This window comes from Notolepis coatsorum, assembly GCF_963971535.1.
Source record: "Notolepis coatsorum genome assembly, chromosome: 11".
Lineage (NCBI taxonomy): Eukaryota > Metazoa > Chordata > Actinopteri > Aulopiformes > Paralepididae > Notolepis > Notolepis coatsorum.
The window spans coordinates 103,152,377-103,162,398 of NC_140175.1; positions in this window are offsets into that span (position 1 = coordinate 103,152,377).

Consider the following 10,022-nt stretch of genomic DNA (forward strand, 5'->3'; position numbering starts at 1 on the left):
AGGTGTCAAGTATTCCTTTATTAATCCCCCAGGGGAAATGCAGGTGTCACAGAAGCAGCTTTGGGAGGGGGGGGGGGGGGGTACAGACAGGACAACTAATTAGTTAGGGGTTAAGTGTCTTGCTCAAGGACACTTCGACGCGCTGCCCAGGAGGAGCGGGAATCTTTCGATTTGGAAAGGCAATACGCTACTAGACAATGTATACTCTATTGATAATAGTATACATATCCATAGTAATAGCATATTAGCACCAGAGTCCGTGCGGTGTTTAGTCCCAACCGTTCTCCAGCCGTTAGTTCTCCAACTATTGGCGTCAGTCCACGGCCACGGTTCCACTGTGTGTGTGTGTGTGTGTGTGTGTGTGTGTGTGTGTGTGTGTGTGTGTGTGTGTGTGTGTGTGTGTGTGTGTGTGTGTGTGTGTGTGTGTGTGTGTGTGTGTGTGTGTGTGTGTGTGTGTGTGTGTGTGTGTGTGTGTGTGTGTGTGTGTGTGTGTGTGTGTGTGTGTGTGTGTGTGTGTGTGTGTGTGCGTGCATGGATCTAGGTCATCCTTACGGTACAGACTAGATGTGGTGTCTGTGTCTGCCTTGTGCTCCAGCAGCTACATCTGACTGTCCTGTGCGTCACTCTCTCTCTATATATCTCTCTCTCTCTCCACCTCTCTCTCTCTCTCCCTCTCTCTCTCCCTCTCTGTCTCCCCCCTAACTCTCTCCCTCTCTCTCTCTCTCTCTCTCTCTCTCTCTCTCTCTCTCTCTCTCTCTCTCTCTCTCTCTCTCTCTCTCTCTCTCTCTCTCTCTCTCTCTCTCTCTCTCTCTCTCTCGCTCTCTCTCTCTCTGTCTCTGTCTCCCCACTCTCTCTCCCTTTAGAGGTGAAAGATATGAGCCTTTTACTGTCAGTGGGAGAGAAAAAACAGAGCTCTCCATCATCCTTGATAACATGTTCAGGCTCCAAATATGTGTGTCAGAAAGTTATATCCCTCCCTCCCTCCCTCCCTCTCCTTCTCTCTCTCTCTCACACACACACACACACACACACACACACACACACACACACACACACACACACACACACACACACACACACACACACACACACACACACACACACACACACACACACACACACACACACACAGACACACACACACACACACACACACACGCACGCACACACACACAAATGTGAGAGGTCACATGAACAAAGTTTTGGCTTGTGCTTTATAGGAGCTGCTACTGTTCTAGTGATAAACAGAAACTGGTTTGGACTGGATTGAGAGATGCGTCCAACAAGAGCAAGCAGTGTGCGCGTGCGTGTATGTGTGTGTGTGTGTGTGTGTGTGTGTGAGAGAGAGTGTTAGAGAGAGAGAGAGAGAGAGAGAGAGAGAGAGAGAGAGAGAGAGAGAGAGAGAGAGAGAGAGAGATATCATCTAAAGGTTTCTTCCCTTTTTTTTCTTACTATGGTTTTTCTTTTTCTTTCGTTCCTTAGCTTCTTTGGGGGTCAAGCCAAGAGGTGTTCTACCTTTGTGGGCTTATGAAGCGCCGTTTGGGGCTATATATGTGACTATAGATTTTGGGCTATATATATATTGACTATATATATGTTGGGGTTATAAATGTGACTATATATTTTGGGGCTGTATATTTGACTATATATTTTGGGGTTATAAATGTGACTATATATATTTTGGGGCTATATATCTGACTTGACTTATGATGAGATATATATTTAAGCCTAAATGTTCTGCACGTTATCGGGAAAGATGGGAATCTGTGTTATTTCCCCATGTGGATAAAAGACACCACTCAACACGTGACTTTGTCTTTTCTTATTGCAGTGTGTGTGTGTGTGTATGTGTGTGTGTATGGGGGGGGGGGGGGTGATTGTGTGTATGTGTGTGTGTTTGTGTGTGTATGTGCATGTATGTGTGTGTGTGTGTGTGTGAGTGTACGTGTGTGATTGTGTGTGTGATTGCGTGTGTGTGTGTGTGATTGCGTGTATGTGTGTGTGTGATTGTGTGTGTGTGTGTGTGAGTGTACGTGTGTGAGAGTGTACGTGTGTGTGTGATTGCGTGTGTGTGTGTGTGAGTGTACGTGTGTGTAATTGCGCGTGTGTGTGTAATTGCGCGTGTGTGTGAGTGTACGTGTGTGCGTGGGTGTGTGTACGTGTGTGTGTGTGTACACGTGTGTGTGTGTGGGGGGGGGCCTGTCTGTGTAGTGTGTGTGTGTGGGGGGGGGGCTGTGTGTGTAGCGTGTGTAGATGGGAGAGAGAGTGGTGTAAGTGTAACCCAAGGCAGTCAGCAGTGGTGGAAGAAGTACAGAGTAAAGTAAAAATAGAAATGACGATATACTATTATCAATAGGGTATACATTGTCCACACTACTATGCACTCAAGACTATAGCACTCAAGGTCGACACTGTTTGACGAACAATCTTACTTACCCTTAGCGGCACGGTGGTGTAGTGGTTAACACTGTCGCCTCACAGCAAGAAGGTCCAGGGTTCGATTCCCGCTTGGGGACCAGGTTTCCATGATGCCAGGTACTCAGGTGGGGGATCTCCCAGGCCTTTCTGTGTGGAGTTTGCATGTTCTCCCCTTGCTCGCAAGGGTTTCCCCCCCGATAAGATAAACCCAATGGAAAAACATGCACAACAGATCGCTAACGCTGTGGCGTCCTTGACGAAGACGGATAGGAGCACTTGGATAGGTCCCGGGGCGCGGCTAACGTTGACGCCCTATCTGCTCCCGGCTGCCCATGGAGGGAAGGACAACGGGATGGGAAAAGTGCAGAGAGACATTTCATCGGCGACTCAGTGCATGTGTGTGTGTGTGTGTTCCTGTGGGTCGCCCATCTCGCATGTGTGTGTTATACTGCATGATAAATAAAGACTTCTAGTCTAGCTGCCAGAGATGTACCCTTCCTGCTACCATAAAAGCGTCAGCTAAATGACCAAATGTAAATGTGAATGTAAATGTGAATGTGAATGTAAATGTGAAAGTGAATGTAAATGTGAATGTAAACACTTGACTTGACTTGAAATACCAGATAAAATAGTACTCTGGTAAAAAGTAGAGAAGTATTTGATATTGAATGCACTTAAGGTAAAAGTATGCATTCTACATGTTTGTGTATTCCAGTATCCAGTCCTCGATCCATTTACCTCTACAGGTCCTGTTAAAGTCACATGTAGTCCAGACGTGCTGCTATGGTTACGTCCTCTTGAAGTTGGCAGGCTTCATGTTTGAAAGTACATCATCTTCAGCAATATTTGCCATGTTCTCTATACAAAATCATTTTCTTCAAAGTAACTTAACTAGTAACTGGTAGTGCAGTGGACTAAGCACTCGCCTACCACCGCAGAGACTCTGGGATCGAATCCAGCGGTACCTCCAGCTTGGTCAGTCGTCCCTACTAACACAATTGGCAGTGTTAGCGGGTGGGAAGCCGGCGGGGTATGTGTCCTGGTCGTTGTAAAACTGCGACTCCTACTGGTCGGTCGGGGTGCCTGTTCAGCAGGGAGGGAATCTGGGGGAAATAGCGTGAACCTCCGCACATGTTACGTTCCCCCAGTGAAACTCCTCCCTGTCAGGTGAAAAGAAGCGGCTGGCGACTCCACACGTATCGGAGGAGGCATGTGGTAGTTCTACACCCTCCCCAGACCGACAGTGGGGCAATGCGCGCAACGACCAGGAAGGGAATTGGCATAAACGACTAAATTGGGATGGGTGAAGAATACAGAAAAAGCCCCAAAATAGATAGAATACTTATTTTTTTTAAGTAACTAGTAACTGATGGGTTCAGATGAACATAGTGGAATAAAAAGTACAAAGTTCCCTAAAATGAAAATAAAGTACAAGTACCTAAAGATGTTACTCATGTACAATCCTTAGTTACTTTCCACCACTGTGGACAGCCATCAGACTTTACAAGGCATCACTGAGCCTCACTGCATCACTGAGCCTCACTGCATCACTGCATCACTGAGCCTCACTGCATCACTGAGCCTCACTGCATCACTGAGCCTCACTGCATCACTGCATCACTGAGCCTCACTGCATCACTGAGCCTCACTGCATCACTGCATCACTGAGCCTCACTGCATCACTGAGCCTCACTGCATCACTGCATCACTGAGCCTCACTGCATCACTGCATCACTGAGCCTCACTGCATCACTGAGCCTCACTGCATCACTGAGCCTCACTGCATCACTGCATCACTGCATCACTGAGCCTCACTGCATTACTGAGCCTCACTGCATCACTGAGCCTCACTGCATCACTGCATCACTGCATCACTGAGCCTCACTGCATCACTGAGCCTCACTGCATCACTGAGCCTCACTGCATCACTGAGCCTCACTGCATCACTGCATCACTGCATCACTGAGCCTCACTGCATACTTTTAAACCGACATAGTACAAATGTACACTTACTGTATATTTTGGTATATTTTTACTGTATATTTTATATTAGAATGTAACATAGGAACAATGTATATCCTGGACCGTATTCTATTCTTAGGCTTATTTTATTCTTATTAGTGACTTTTGGTTTTGTCTACCTAAATGTTTACTGTTTACTGTGAGTGATTTGTAGTGGTGCCACATGTCCCTCGGGATGAATAAAGTATTTATATTCTCTTCACTACCAGTCAGTCGGAGCACAAAGCACACAGGGAGGGTCCCTGAATAAAAACACACATCAAAGTTCAAACCCCCCTCCAGCCGTGGAGTAATATCATATCTGCGTGTAGCGCTGCATTCTCAAACATTTGGGGAAGTTATACCGGCCAGGGTTATATTTAGCTCTTACTCTCAACAGTTTTTTTTTTTTTTTTTTATTTATTATTATTGTACAACATCGGTTGTAGTTTGTTATATAAGCATTTCGGCCGCTGGCCTTGAGAGAGCGTCGCGGCAGACAGCAACAGTCGTCCTGTGGTAGGAACCCATGCCCTTCCTGCGGAGAAGTGATACGGTTATCTTCATCCAAGGATTAGTGAGACATGATGTTGGACTGTCCTCCGAGGACAACCTCGCCCCACCCCTACATACACCCCCTACACACACACACACACACACACCCAGAGCCGATCTGGTTACGTTTGGTTCTTGTCTCTTGTCTAATGATCTGCATAATGCTGCTCTGACAAGAGTGCGTGTGCTCATAATAGGTCTGACGCCCATGGGTGTGTGTGAGACTTGTGAACACAGGGCATGCAATGTGGCTGGCCTCAACGCCTGGTATATACGTGGAAGCTATAGTCCCCCCCCCCCCCCGTCCCCCCCCCCCATGTGTGTGTGTGTGTGTGTGCGGTGTGCGCGTGTGTCAGGAAATAGCAGCTCGACCTGCTGCCATGGCTTACAGAACCAAAATGGGCTGATTAAAGAATCTATATTAAAGATAATGTCGCCGTCTCCGATTGGACTACAGAAATGAGGTCAGCGGCTAACATGATCAAAAATGTCCTACATCTGCTCTGCCTGCGCGCGCGCGTGTGTGTGTGGGTGTGTGTGTGTGTGTGTGTGTGTTGTGCGTGCATGCGTGCGTGCGTGCGTGCGTGTGTGTGTGTGTGTGCACTGTGTGTGTGTGTGTGTGTGTGTGTGTGTGTGTGTGTGTGTGTGTGTGTGTGTGTGTTGTGTGTGTGTGTGTGTGTGTGTGTGTGTGTGTGTGTGCGTGCGTGCGTGCGTGCGTGCGTGCGTGTGTGTGTGCACTGTTGTGTGTGTGTGTGCACTGTGTGTGTGTGTGATGTGTGTGCACTGTGTGTGTGTGTGTGTGTGTGTGTTTGTGTGTGTGTGTGTGTGTGTGTGTGTGTGTGTGTGTGTGTGTGTGTGTGTGTGTGTGTGGGTCTGTAAGCCATAAATCTGTGTGGAGCAGCAAGGCATATTGGAAACGTCATTCCTGAGATGCAGTATGAGGCTCGCCCCGGTCAGATGAGTCGACGTGTGTGCAGTGAATTTGTGTGTACATGTGTCCTGTGTGTGTGTGCGTGTGTGTCTGTGTGTGTATATGCGTGCGTGTTTGTGTCTGCACACACACACTGGAGCAGACAATAGTCCCTTGTCCTCCTGTCTGGCCTCAGTCATGAGCGTGGATATGGGGTGAGGTGGAGTGTGTGTGTGTGTGTGTGTGTGTGTGTGTGTGTGTGTGTGTGTGTGTGTGTGTGTGTGTGTGTGTGTGTGTGTGTGTGTGTGTGTGTGTGTGTGTGTGTGTGTGTGTGTGTGTGCTGTGTGTGTGTGTGTGTGTGTGTGTGTGTGTGTGTGTGTGTGTGTGTGTGTGTGTGTGTGTGTGTGTGTGTGTGTGTGGGGGTATCTGGGGGGGGGGTCTTGGGTGCAGCTGCAGCAGACAGAGAGTGTCTGAATTGGACACAGAGTACACACGGCCCAGGCTGGAAACCGCTGTGGGAGTTCATTCAACCCTCCGAAGGAGCAGGAAATGACCCGATACCTGCTGCTCCTGTGGATGGAATCCATTTTATCCAACAATAAATAATGTTGTTGAGCCAAAAGGAAGAAAGTCAACCATATAAACGGATCTTAATTGTGGAGTTTTTTTCTTTTTATATTTATATATATAAAACAAAAGAGAGGAAGATCATGACAGCATTCAGATCAAAACGTTGTAATGCACATAAAATGGAACGACAAAGTATATGAAAAAACTAGTGCAAAAAACCTCAACAAATACAAAAATATATTGCACTTGGTATTTTTAACAGGAAGAAGAAATCTTTGAACAACAATCTCAATTGGATTATTCATCTGTAAACTTTAGTTTTTATATATATATATATATATATATATATATATATATATATATATATATATATTATATATAATATACTTATTCTGTTCCTTTTGAGAGCACATTGCTTCTCGTGTGTCTTCCTCTCGAACACATAAGAGGAACTTGTGTCTTTTTGTTTTGTTTTGGCCACCATGAGCCACCATACTTAAAACACACTCAGACACCAACATGACACGTGTCCTTCTGTCTCGGTTTGTCAGAGTTGTGCTTTTCCAAAAACCCTGTCTGGGTTTATACCTGGTCATATGAGCTTGCACATATGCATACACACACACACACACACACACACACACACACACACACACACACACACACACACACACACACACACACACACACACACACACACACACACACACACACACACACACACACACACACACACACACACACACACCACACACAACACACACACACACACACACACACACACACACACATACTCTCACCATCACACACACACACACACACACACACACACACACACACACACACACACACACACACATAAGACACTCACGCACACTTTGAGCTGTGCTTTAAACGCTAAAGGTTGTGAATTGGCCGGTCGTTTACAGTAGGCTTCTGATTCTGCATCATACACACATTCCTTAGGATGAGGGAAGGAATGTCTTGTCCTATAGTGCCCGCCTCCTCGAAGTCTCTTGACCTATAGGGCCCGCCTCTCGAAGTCTCTTGACCTATAGGGCCCGCCTCCTCGAAGTCTCTTGTCCTATAGGCTGCCTCCTCTAATAAGTGCATTGGTCGGTCAGTTTGGTCATAGTTGTCCAGGACTTTGTAGTCGATTACTTTTTTTTTTTTTGCGTTTTTCTTTTAATTCTGAATGAGTTATTCCCTGAAACGTCACACAACGTAAAGCACTGGATTTAAAGAGGTCCTTCTACACGACTGCATGTGGGAAACTTCACAGATTTGTCGATGAAATCAACGAATCGAATAGTCAACTCTTTATGGACTCCAAATGTCTTTAGCAGAGGACAGCCCTACTTGTCTCCTCTCTTCTGCTTGTCCCTGTCGTCTCCCACAGACCCTTCGCTCCAGGCAAAGTGAAGCTCACAGGGAGACCGACCACGGGGACACCGACCTTGGGGAGACCGACCACGGGGACACCGACTTGGGGGACACCGACCTTGGGGAGACCGACCTTGGGGACACCGACCTGGGGACACCGACCACGGGAGACGACTCGAGTCAAGGCAGTGATAAGTGACACCTCTAGCCACACAGCCGAGACCTTAACCACCACCACCAGCTCAACGAAAGCTACCGGTAACATATACTGTAGCCGAAACCAACACTCACTCCTGTGTATGTATGTATGTATGTATGTATGTATGTATGCAATGTGCCATTTTTTGTCTTTTTAAGGAATATACTGGTGAATACATCGGTGGACAGAGTCTCACAACATAGACCCCCTGTGTCAACAAAACCCAGCCGTATGAAAATCACGAATAGAAAGAAAAAAACAACAGTGAGAAAGGCGTGTGCAAAATACACTGAGGCAGGAAAAGAGGCTGTCTCTGGACGCCGTCTCTGTTGTCGTGTGTTACAGTCTTTTTGCCCCCCCCCCCCCCCCCCCCCCCCCCGACAGACTCGTGTCGTAAGGGGGAGGGGGAGGGGGGGAGTCACGGCATGACTCTTGGTCCCCACCCACTACACACCAAGGCCACCCAACACTCTCTCCCAGCAGACGTGTCTGTGTTCGTTAGTGTATGGGGGGGGGGGGGGGGGGCCCACGTGAGAGAGCCTCTAGCGGAGGGTGGCTGTGAGCCGGACCGTGAGAGAGAGAGCGAGCCGGACTCCAGCTGAACGTATATAGATGCCTTAGTGTCTGGTGATCAGTCAGGTCTCTTTGCTTCTTCACCCCCCCCCCCCCCCCCCCCCCCCCTTCAGCGGACGGGCACGCGTCGGCCTCCTGACCTCGTGGGCACCGCTCACCCGCACGGGGTCGGGGTAAGGGTCGACCTATAAGACAGGAGGGGGGGGGGGGCACAGCACACAGAGGCACGGGTCAACATGTTTTACAACGCTGACATGTCTCTCCCTGCCGCACTCAAACATGTATCTCCGTTAGCGGCACAGACACAGGGCTGCTTTATTAGATTGGATTAGATTAAATGCATTGTTGTTGTTACACAGCACAAGTACAGTACAATGAAAAGAGGTTGGCATCCAACCAGAGTGCAAATGTACCAGTAAGTGCAACAGCGATATACAATGTACAGGGGATTAAACTGGGTATAAAAATATATACATTTGTAAATGAGTTACTATTGAGACTGCTGCACATGCAACTGCTAATCGGGTGTATGTACAGTGTGAGTTGTAGTATTCATATGTACAGTAATACAGATATTTATATCGCTCCACTGTAAGAATGTAACGGTGTGGGTGTTACAGGCTTTAGGCCTCTTAGCTGACTCCCTGGTCCAGTAATGACCTCCGCCACGACAGTAGAATGTTACCAGTGCATACGGTAGGGAGCCAACACGAGGAATACTGACTGCAAATCAACAGGCCACCCCAGTTAACAAGGGTGTAAAAAGTACCCAGAAATTATACTTAAGTGAAAGTATGGGTACCGTCTCAAAGTCGTACTCAAGTAAAAGTCAGAGTATCTGGCTAAAAACACACTTGAGTAAAAGTCAAAAAAGTTTCTACTTTTAAATGTACTTAAGTACTAAAAAGTAAAAGTAAAAACTTTTTTTCTGACTGTCTATTCTCCTGATAGCAGGTGTTTAATCAAAGATCCCCAGCTTTCTAGGTCTTGCACAAGGACCAATCAGCATGGGTATGGGGCGGGTTCATTATCCATTAATGGGGATTTGATTGGCTGTTTTAATAAAGCGCGGCCGCAGGATTAATAACGTTAACGTTAGTCCGGCCAGAGAAACAAATATAATTAAAATGGTTGGACCTGCGAGATTTGTACTTTGTAGGTCTGCATTTTAATGTAAGGAGTAAAAAGTATGTTTTTTTTTCTCTAAAATGTAATTGAGTAGAAGTACAAACTGTATACAAACCTAATAATACTCGAGTAAAGTACAAATCCCCCAAAACAGTACTTAAGTATTGAAACGAAGTACAATTACTCAAGTACTTTACACCCCTGCCAGTTACTAACATATCAATAAGAGTGTTTGACGTCACGATACTGGGTGTGGCCCTGCCCAGCCCGTCACGGCGTGTGTAC